The sequence below is a fragment of the Chiloscyllium plagiosum genome, chromosome 21 (genome assembly GCF_004010195.1).
Source record: "Chiloscyllium plagiosum isolate BGI_BamShark_2017 chromosome 21, ASM401019v2, whole genome shotgun sequence".
NCBI classification, from domain to species: domain Eukaryota; kingdom Metazoa; phylum Chordata; class Chondrichthyes; order Orectolobiformes; family Hemiscylliidae; genus Chiloscyllium; species Chiloscyllium plagiosum.
The window spans coordinates 55,996,642-56,008,238 of NC_057730.1; the positions used below are offsets into that span (position 1 = coordinate 55,996,642).

Below are 11,597 nucleotides of genomic sequence, written 5' to 3' on the forward strand. Positions count from 1 at the left end.
CACACACACACACGTGCACACACACACACACAAAAACACAAGTGCACACACACACACGTGCACACACACACACGTGCACACATACACACACAAAAACACAAGTGCACACACACACACGTGCACACATACACACACAAAAACACAAGTGCACACACACACACGTGCACACATACACACACAAAAACACAAGTGCACACACACACACGTGCACACATACACACACAAAAACACAAGTGCACACACACACACGTGCACACATACACACACAAAAACACAAGTGCACACACACACACGTGCACACATACACACACAAAAACACAAGTGCACACACACACACGTGCACACATACACACACAAAAACACAAGTGCACACACACACACGTGCACACATACACACACAAAAACACAAGTGCACACACACACACGTGCACACATACACACACAAAAACACAAGTGCACACACACACACGTGCACACATACACACACAAAAACACAAGTGCACACACACACACGTGCACACACACGCACACGTGCACGTGCACACACACGTACACACGCGCGCACACATGTACACAAAAACAAAACACACACACAAAAACACACACACACACAAAAACACACACACACACACAAAAACACACACACACACAAAAACACACACGCATGCGCGCACATTCTCTCAGCCAGGAGGCCCAAACCAGGCCTTGAACTGGGCCCTGGGCCTCAGCACCATTTTTCGAGGGATAGTGCTGGCAGTAACACCCCTCCGCAGGTACTGTGTCCATTTGGAAATGATGAGTGTGGATCATTTATCTCAGCAGCAGAAAGCTGAAGGTTAGTTAAGAAAAAACTCCACAGAGGCTGGTATCCTGTCACCCTTCATTTACTTGTGCACAGTACAGTGACTCTAACCAGCCAGCTCAGAGCCATTCCCTAGGGTGAGGAGACTCTGAGACCCCTGCTTGTTTGTTTTCTTTTTCTTTCCCCACACCCGCGCCATGTTGTGTGTGTGCAGGTGTGAGTCACAGTAAGAGACACAAGGTGTACAAACCTTTATTCAATTTCCACCATCAGGAGGAAAATAAACACCCAAGTGGCCAGTGACAAGCAGTGCCCTTCACATCAAAGGGCAATGCTAAATAAGAGAATCCCATAGCAACAAGTACATAGAATCCCTACAGTGTGGCAGCAGGCCATTCGGCCCATCAAGTGCACACCAACCCTCCAATGCTCATCCCATCCAATACCTTGCATCCCCCACGGCTAACCAACCTAGCCTACACATTACAGGCAATTTAGAATGGCCAAAGCACCTACCATGTACATCTTTGAACTGTGAGAAGAAGCCAGAGCAAGCCCACACAGACACGGGGAGAATGTGCAAACTCCACACAGACAGCCACCCAAGGCTGGGATTGAACCCGGGTCCCGTGACGCTGCTGTGCTAACCACTGTGCCACCATACCACCCACAAATGCAGTTCTGACTCTTCCTAACACTACTGGGACCACACTTGCAATTGTAATGGAATTTATAAACTCCCCCTGGTCAGCTGTTGTCATGGGTCCTGCTTCTATCCCACCCATTGTATGACAGTCATGACGAACATGCCTAAATCTGCTCGTGAACAGTGAGAAAGTGTTAATTTCATCCTGATCACTAAATTAGAGAGTTCAGTGCTTGGGTTTTAATGAAAGGAATTTGGCACTGCTACACAGATTTTAGAGTTTGTTAAGTTTGACAGAATCTGGTAATAATAAACCCATCAAAGCTGTTATTGGCTCAAATTACAGTGATATAAACTGGGATTTCTTCCAGGAAGAATATGACTGTGTAGAACATCAGGGGACACCTGAAGGAGCAAAGTCGATATTACTAAATAAAACAAAGCCAAGGCTGGAGGAGCGCTGAGAGAAGAAGAGGGAACGAGGTAAGAGAGAGAGAAAATACAATACACAGCGTGATTCCAGATAACGGAGAGAGCTATAAACAACACCAGATATGAGAGAGAATACATTTCATGAAGGAAAACACAAAGGAGTTTTAGAGGGAAATGAAGATCTATACCAGAAGGTTTTAAAATCACTGTAGAGGGGTAAGAAGGGTATTAAGGATATTATGGACCCTTTAGAAATAAGGGGATAATATTGCCCTTAATGAGGAGAGCATTGATTTTTAACTACTTTCTGTCAGTCTTCACAACAGACAGAGGATCCAAGAGAGGAGGGGTTTAGGTTCAGGTGGCAGCATTGATGGACAGGCGGGGAGTAGGTATGTAGCTGGAGAATAGGTACCCATCTCCCCTCACCCTAACTCGCCCCCAACACCATTCCCCAGACTCCCCTTACTCTAAACCCCTCCACTCTCCCTAACCCCCAACTTCCCTTCTCTCCTCCACTTTAACTCTTCACAGCCTCTATCTCTAATGGCAGAGCAATGTCATTTGGTCACACGTAGTCAGCACAGATTTGTTTGATGGAGATGACTAAGTTAATTCATTTTTTTTTAGAAGGTGACTAATTTAATGGTAAAGTCCTCGGGAGTGTTGCTGAACAAAGAGACCTTGGAGTGCAGGTTCATAGCTCATTGAAAGTGGGGTCACAGGTAGATAGGATAGTGAAGAAGGCGTTTGGTATGCTTTCCTTTATTGGTCAGAGTATTGAGTACAGGAGTTGGGAGGTCATGTTGCGGCTGTACAGGACATTGGTTAGGCCACTGTTGGAATATTGCATGCAATTCTGGTCTCCTTCCAATCAGAAAGATGTGGTGAAACTTGAAAGGGTTCATAAAAGATTTAGATTTAGATTTAGATTACATTACAGTGTGGAAACAGGCCCTTCGGCCCAACAAGTCCACACCGACCCGCCGAAGCGAAACCCATCCATACCCCTACATTTACCCCTTACCTAGCACTACGGGCAATTTAGCATGGCCAATTCACCTGACCCTGCACATCTTTGGACTGTGGGAGGAAACCGGAGCACCCGGAGGAAACCCACGCAGACACAGGGAGAACGTGCAAACTCCACACAGTCAGTCGCCTGAGGTGGGAATTGAACCCGGGTCTCAGGCGCTGTGAGGCAGCAGTGCTAACCACTGTGCCACCGTGCCGCCCACAAGTATTTACAAGGATGTTACCAGGGTTGGAGGATTTGAGCTACAGGGAGAGGCTAAACATGCTGGGTCTGTTTTCCCCAGAGCGTCGGAGGCTGAGGGGTGACCTTATAGAGGTTTACATAATTATGAGGGGCATGGATAGGATAAATAGACAAAGTCTTTTCCCTGGGGTCAGGGAGTCCAGAGCTAGAGGGCATAGGTTTAGGGTGAGAGGGGAAAGATATAAAAGAGACCTAAGGGGCAAGTTTTTCAGACAGAGGGTGGTACGTGTATGGAATGAGCTGCCAGAGGATGTGGTGGAGGCTGGTAAAATTGCAACATTTAAGAGGCATTTGGATGCGTATATGAATAGGAAGGGTTTGGAGGGATATGGGCCGGGTGCTGGGAGGTGGGACTAGATTGGGTTGGGATATCTGGTTGGCATGGACGGGTTGGACTGAAGGGTCTGTTTCCATGCTGTACATCTCTATGACTCTAAACACTTTGATGAGGGTAGCGCAGTTGATGTGGTTTACATGGACTTCAGCAAGGCCTTTGACAAGGTCTTTCATGGAAGGCTGGTCCAAAAGGTAAGACCGCTTTGAGATCTAAAGCAGGTTGGCCAATGGGATCCAACGCTGGCTGCAAACAGGAGGCTAAGGGTAATGGTGGGGGATTAGAAACCTGTGACCAACAGTGGACCATAGAGATCAATGGCGGGAGCCTTGCTGGTTGTTATGTACATTAACAATTTGAATGTGAGTGTAGAAGGTATAATTAGTAAGTTTGCAGATGATATGAAAATCGATGATGTTGTTGATAATGAGGCTACAGTCTGATATTGATCAGCTGGGAAATTGGGCAGAGCAATGGCAGATGGAATTTAATCCTGAAAAGGGTGAGCTCATACATTTTGGGAAGTCTAATAAGGGAAGGATATACACAATGAATGGTAGGTCCCGAGGGAGTACTGAGAAACGAAGAGACCTTGGTGTACCACCTGATGAAGAGGCCGTGCCTTGAGAGCTCTTGCTTCCAAATAAACCTGTTGGACTATAACCTGGTGTTGTGTGATTTTTAACTTTGGTGCACAAGGCCATAGATCCCTGAAGATGTCAGCACAGCTAGACAGGGTGGGGAAGAAGGCATACAGGATGCTTGTCTTCATTAACCAGGGCATAGAAAATAGCAGCATGTTACAATGTTAGAGAATGTTACAACTTTATAAACCATTAGTGAAGCTACAGATGGAATACTGTGTACAGTTCTGGTCACCACACTATTGGAAGGATGGGATTACACTGGAGACGGTGCAGAGGAGATTTACCAGGATGCTGTCTGGGATGGAAAGTCTCAGTTATGAGGAGAGACTGGATTTGTTTTGCCTGGAACAGGGGAGTGGGAGTGTGGACTCTGATCGAGATATACCGGACAACCTCAATTATCTGAGCGCCGCCACACAAGGGAGTATTTTGCTCAGATAGTCAAATGTTCGGATAATCGAATGTTTGGATAACACAGTTTAGCCAAGCATCAGGACCTTTAGACCTTGTTCAGCTGTTCCAAAATTCGGATAATCATTCAGATAATTGAGGTTGTTCTGTACAAGGTTATGAGAGGCATTGGCAGAGTAGACCTCTTCCCCCCATGGCAGATGTGTCTAAGACGAGGCGGCACAAGTTTAAGGTGAGGAGTAAATGGTTCAGAGGGGATCTGACGAAATGTATTTTTCCCTCAGAGGGTGGTAGAAATATGGAACATGTTGCCCTGGAGACAGGGACTCTCACAACATTGAAGAAATGTTTGGATGGGCATTGAAAATGCCGGGCTTGGTAGGCGATGGACCAAGTGCAGATCAATGGGATTAGTGTAGTTTAGTGTTTGTTGGTCAGCATAGACATGGTGGGCTGAAGGGCCTCTTTCAATGCTGAATAACTTTAAGACTCTAAACTGGACATGCAGGAGAGGATATGAGAGTAGAACAGAGATGTGAGTCTGTGGTAGACCAGGAGCAGCTGAGAGTGATTGAGAGAAACAAGAACATGGTGGGTATTTGAAGTTGGGGTTGATGATTTTCAATGTAATGTACTGCCGACGTCATTCAATCAGCGCAGTCAGGGTGGGAGAGCAAGAATGCCCAGGGCAACAGTGTTCCAATACTCCCCCAGTATGCTCAGGAAAAGACTTGCTAAGGATTGATAGTTACATGGGTCTTTGTGTTACCATTCAGGGCTAGCTAGGTCAACATTTAATGCCCAATGGGTGTTAGGAGCTACCCACATTGCTGTGGGTCTGGCATCACATGTAGGCCAGACCAGGAAAGAACAACAAATTGCCTTCCCTGAAAGATATTAATGAAGCTGATGAGTTTTTATGACAATCAACAAGGGTACATGGTCGCCATTAAACTAACTCACAATTCAAGATCTTTTATTGCTATCACCCTTTGGTTCTCGATTATGTTCCAGGGATATTGACATGATTCTTCCCAGAGCTTGTGTTTTTGTGCCTAACTGCTTCTGAAAATACTAACAGTGACAGAGCTTCTGACTGGTGGATTTTTATGATGGACTGACAGATGTTACTAAATCACCTGGGTCTGAGGAGTAGAAACCCTCTTAACATTTAAGAAGTATTTGGATGTGCTTTTGCAATGCCAAGGCTATGGGCCAAGAGCTGGAGAATGGGATTGGAACAGTTCGGTGCTTTTTGTGATCAATCTAAGTCGGGCTGGCCTGCTATCAGAGGCTACCCCTTACATACTGTATTGGGACACCCCGAGTGACATCAGAGATGGGCCGTAAGGGCTGACAGAGGCTGGCACATGTTAGATACCGATGTCCGTGGGCGTGGGGTGGGTGGGGCAGGTGCCCACGGAGTGCGTCGAGCGTCCAACATGGAGGCTGTGTACGGCAAGCGTTGAGCTGAACCCACTAACATCCTGCTCTGGTTTCAATGTCGAGTTTTGCCGATGGTTAGCTTGTGTGGCAAGTTTGGTAAGTGGTGAGTGGGACCGTTAACAATCAACAAAGAGCATCAATTGCGAACGTGCCACTGCCTGGGAAGAATCTCACAGTGGCACTTGGGTAAAACAAACAGGGTGCAGTCAGATGACCTCAGCATGGAGAGAGACCTTGCCCAATTCTGCCACTCTTTTCCCCATGACCCACCTCATTCAGAGCCTGGTCAGATACCACTCATCATTGCTGATTGTTAGCTTTAATGTTAGATACAGCAAGATGCTTGTATCATTTCTTTTCATTCATAGTATGTAGGTGTTGGTGGCTGGGCCCAGCATTTATTACCCGTCCTTAGTTGCCCCTTGAGAAGGTGGGGGTGAGCTGCCTTCTCAAACCACTGCAGTCCATGTGCTGTGGGTAGACCCACAATGCCCTTAGGAAGGGAATTCCAGGATTTTGACCCAGTGACAGTGAGGGAATGGTGATATATTTCCAAGTCAGGATGATGAGTGGCTCGGAGGGGAACCTGCAGGGGATGGTGTTCCCATGTATCTGCTGCCCTTGTCCTTCTAGATGGAGGTGGTTGTGGGTTTGGAAGGTGCTGTCTGAGGATCTTTGATGAATTTCTACAGTGCATCTTGTAGATAGTACACACTGCTGCTACTGAGCTTCGGTGGTGTTTGTGGATGTGGTGCCAATCAAGCTGCTACTTTGTCCTGGGTGGCGTCAAACTTCTTCAGTGTTATTGGAGCTGCCCCCATCCAGGCAAGTAGCTTGCTACAGTGCATCTTGTAGATAGTACACAGTGCTGCTGCTGCTGCTGCTGCTGCTGCTGCTGCTGCTGAGCATCGGTGGTGGAGATAGAGGATGTTGAAGGTGATGAATGTGGGACTAACCAAGCTATTTTGTTCTGAATGTTTTTGAGCTTCTTATGAAGATGGGAATTTGAAGAGGCTATTCAGCCTTTCAAGCCTATCCTATCATTCAGTAAGATGACGGCAGATCTCAGCTTCACTTTCTTGTTTGCCCCGCAAGGACTTACATTTTGTCAAAATCCGACTATCTCAGGCTTGAATAAATCTGAAGATTGAGTTTCCATGACCTTCCTTACTCTAGTAACTGTCTGTAAGAAAATATTTCCCCTCACATCTGGCTAAAAATGTAGACTGCTCATTCTTAAACAATGTCCCCGACCCATGATTTGATCTTCCCATAAGTGTAAGTAGCCTTCTGGTATTTTGATTTTCTCTCTGTTCACTCATGGGACACGGGCCACCATTTATTGCCTGCCCCTTGCTGCCCTTGAACTGAATGGCCTGCCAAGCCATTTGAGGGCAATTGAGAATAAACCTCATCGCTGTGAGTCTGGAGTTACGAGTAGGACAGATAGGGTGAGGATGGGTGATTTCCTTCCCTAAAGGATATTAGTGAGCCATTCTTGTATCCACCCTATTTAGATCCATCAAGACTTCATTTGTCTTGGCTGCTTTGTCTGGACTTACATTGAGCTTTTTGAGTGTTACTGCGGTCATGTCATTTATACATTGTACAGTCAGTCCTCGTCCATCTCTGGCCCTCACAAGGGAACCCTCACCTTCATCCTATCTAATCTCCAGCCCACCCACTCCTACAACTTTCCCTTCAACGTCTCTCACTTGTTCCTGGGAAAGGATGGTCACCATGGAAACCTTAGCTTCACCTTTCTTTGTGAAGGCTGTGTCAAATACAACTCCCAACACATTCATCAAATTTCTCAGAGACCTTCAAGAATTAAAAAGCACCCTTTTCTCCAATATTGTACTCCTCAATGAGGTGAGTCATAGGATTGAAATGAATGGGAGTAAAACATTGATCAATAAAGGTCAACCCCTTAGCAGCCCAATGGAGCTGATGGAATTACTGCCTGAATTAATAGAGTAACAAAGTCTGTTGTAATGATGTATGTAACAGCACAAACTACGAGGTCGCCAATTGTTCAATTATAACTTCAGAAACCTTTGAAACTTGAACTAATCAATGAATCTCTTCAATCAACAAGTTGGCAGTGGGTTTGTGTAACTGATTACTGCATCTATCACTGAGTTGCCATACATAGTGCCTTTGGAATGATCAAATGTAAAAGTGATTTAATAATTCACAACTTTGATTTTTCACTGAAAGACAATAAATCATGTTGTGTTGTCTGTCCAGCATTAACATTAACCTGGTCATTCTGCTCAGATTAAAATCAGAATTCAAATACTGATTTGAAAACTTGGCAATAAAGGTGTGATAATCGTTTATATTTTGTAAGAAAGCAATAATTGAGCAATATGCATAAGCAACTCGATGAAGACTTGTCTGGAGAATAAACAACACTTTGATGTCTAATAATGAAGATCATCAACTCAGCTCTTTAGATGGATTTTATTTTGAATAGCAATGATTTAACTAGGTATCGTACTTCAATCAAAGGTGTCTGCTCAGTCCCAGCATTTTCCACCCTGTGTAATTATATTCATTAATAAATATTCATCGGAATATTAATACGCGAGTGTTACCATTTTTATCCTGCACAACGAAAGTTTTGTGATAAGCTATTTTTACTTATCTGTTCATTTTTTTAAAAATTCATTCATAGAATGTGGTTATCACTGGCTAGATTAGCATTTATTGCCCATCCCTAATTGCCCCAGAGGGCAGTTGAGAGTCACTCACATTGCTGTGTGTCTGGAGTCACATGTAGGCCAGACCAGGTAAGGATTGGCAGTTTCCTTCCCTAAAGGACATTAGCGAACCCGAAGAGGTTTCCCCCAACAGTCAACAATATTCTAGATTACACCTCCTCCCACCCTGCCCCCTGTAAAAACGCCATCCCATATTCCCAATTCCTTTGCCTTATCTGCTCCTGGAAGACCAATTCCAATACTGAACAACCCAGATGGCCTCCTTCTTCAAAGACCGCAATTTCCCCTCAGACGTGGTTGACGATGCTCTCCACCGCATCTCCTCCACTTCCCGCTCCTCCGCCCTTGAACCCCGCCCCTCCAATCGCCACCAGGACAGAACCCCACTGAGCTGAAAATGTGTTGCTGGAAAAGCGCAGCAGGTCAGGCAGCATCCAAGAAACAGGAGAATCGACGTTTTGGGCATAAGCCCTTCTCCTGTTCCTTGGATGCTGCCTGACCTGCTGCGCTTTTCCACCACACATTCCTGTAACCCTGTATGGGGTTTTACCCAATGGCTAATCCACCTAACCTCTACATCCTTATACATCATTAGACTTAACTTTATTGAATCCTATTTCCACCACCTTCTCTGTGTGTGTGTGTGTGTGTTACCATTAATAAGCACACAATTCAAACTATAATTGTGGCCCAGCAATGTCTACACCAGTCACCAAACATCCATCTCTATCTTGATCACATTTTCCAGCACTTGTCCCCTAGCCTTGTGTGCTATGGTGTTTCAAGTGACCGTTTAAGTTCCCATTAGACGTCTTGAGGGTTCTTACCTCTGCCACACTTATAGACAATGAGTTCCAGATACCCACCACCCTCAAATGAAGAAACATTTCCTCAAATGCCCTCTAAACTCTCTGTTCCATACCTTAAAACAGTGCCCTAGTTACTGATCCCTTCATTGACAGGGGGGGGAGGGAGGTTCACAGTTCCTCTCTCTCTCTCCCCTCAGAATTTTGTACATCTCAATCAGATCCCCCCTCAACTTCCGCTTCTCTGAGGAAAACAGCCGCAGCCTCTGTCTTCAACACTGAAATGTTCCATCCAGACAACGTCGTGGTGAATCTCCTCTGAATCTCTTCCATTGGAAGGACATCCTTCCCATAGTGTGGGGCCCAGACTGCACACCGTGCTCCAGCTGTGACTGAACAAACCTCATATCCAGCTCCAGCACTACCTCCCTGCTCTTGTATTCCATGGTCTGACTAATAAAGGCAAGCATTCCCAATGCCTTTAAATCACATTATCAACCTACTTTGTATGTAACTCTGTTACCCTATAGCTGGGCGAATAGTGCTGTTAATAAACTTTAAGGTTATTGACTCAAGAAGAATCCAGTTTTCGTGTTATGCCATGAACTAATACATTGAAAAAAAAAGTGCATTAAAGTAAGGAAATGGCTGACTTCCTAAAATGTCATAGATTCATAAGATGTACAGTACAGAAACAGACCCTTCAGTCCAACTTGTCCATGCTGACCAGATATCCCAACCCAATCTCGTCCCACCTGCCAGCTCTGTAGAAGTGTGTGTGAGAGAGAGTCTGTGTGTAGGGGTTTGTGTGTGTGTGTGTAGGAGTATGTCTGACAGACGCACACAGACACAGACCCCAACACACTCATGCAGACCCTCTCTCATATGCTCACACATACACTCCCACACACACCCGCTCACAGACCAATACCCTTTTACACTCCCACACATACTCTCAAAGACACTCATAACGCGCACATACACATAAAAGTTTGTGGGATGAATTTGTACTTGCAGAATTACATTTTATTTTGCTCAAAAACTGCATGAATCCATGTAAGATTCTGTAAATCCGATTTTTAGATTAGGATCAGTCTGACCATTGTGGCACAGCCTCACACAGAGAGCTAACACCTTCAATACATCATCTGGGCCGACATGACACCAATTGTTAAAGTTCACTTGAGAATATAACTTCTAAAAAGGTTTTGCAATTTATATATGAAAGAACTTAAACCAACATGGTCATTCTAAAAGATGGGAGACTTAACAAACAATCCAGGTCTTTTTCAATATATAATTTCAGTTAAATCACATTGTAAACTTTTGCTATAAATTCTGTGTATTACAACCTTATTCTCCACAACCACCCGTTGAAGGAGCAGCGCTACAAAAGCTAGTGCTTCCAAATAAACCTGTTGGACTATAATCTGTTGGACTGGTGTTGTGTGATTTTTAACTTTGTAACTGTGTGTGCTAAGGGTGTGTGTGGATCAAGCTGTAAACAAAGAGCCCTTGCAGCAAGTCCCTTGGACTCTAACATCATTACTTTGAGTGCTTAAACAGCATTAGACCTCAAGCACAGTGTAAAACAGATGGCAGCACTATTAACTTACTTGTAATCTTGAAGAGCACTGCTCCCAGTGTGGGTCATATGTGGTATCTCTGGAATAGACTGGAAACAGCTGAAAACCATGCACTCACATATAAACTCAGGTTAGGAAAATCAAAAACCAAATACACAGTGCAAACAAACAGGAAAACTAAAATCGATCCTTTAGAGCCTTAGTTATGAGTCTAACAATGGGAAAAAAAATCAAAACTAAAAAAAGTCACAATTTCTAAAGAGTAATAAAACTCAAAAGAGAAAATTCAGAGAAATCAATCCAATTTCAGAGCAAACTCAGTCACACAAAGTCCTGTATTCCAATCCTTAATATCTCAACAGGACAGCAGTCTTATAGTAATAAAAGTGACAATCCAATCATTAACCCTCTGCTGTTTAACCCACAAACAGAAGATACATTTTTCATTTGAGTAGAAACGACAGACTCCAGATACAGAAGAT

At 44.5% G+C, this 11,597-nt stretch overlaps 1 long non-coding RNA gene across 1 annotated transcript in view; it reads right to left on the minus strand.

The window, feature by feature from the left end:
• The window catches only part of LOC122560409, a 41,898-nt gene extending 30,505 nt beyond the window's left edge, over window positions 1-11,393 (minus strand). Inside the window, exon 1 of the long non-coding RNA XR_006314737.1 lies at window positions 11,146-11,393. This is a non-coding gene — a long non-coding RNA (uncharacterized LOC122560409). The remainder of the gene's footprint in view (window positions 1-11,145) is intronic.
• Window positions 11,394-11,597: the final 204 nt, after the last annotated feature.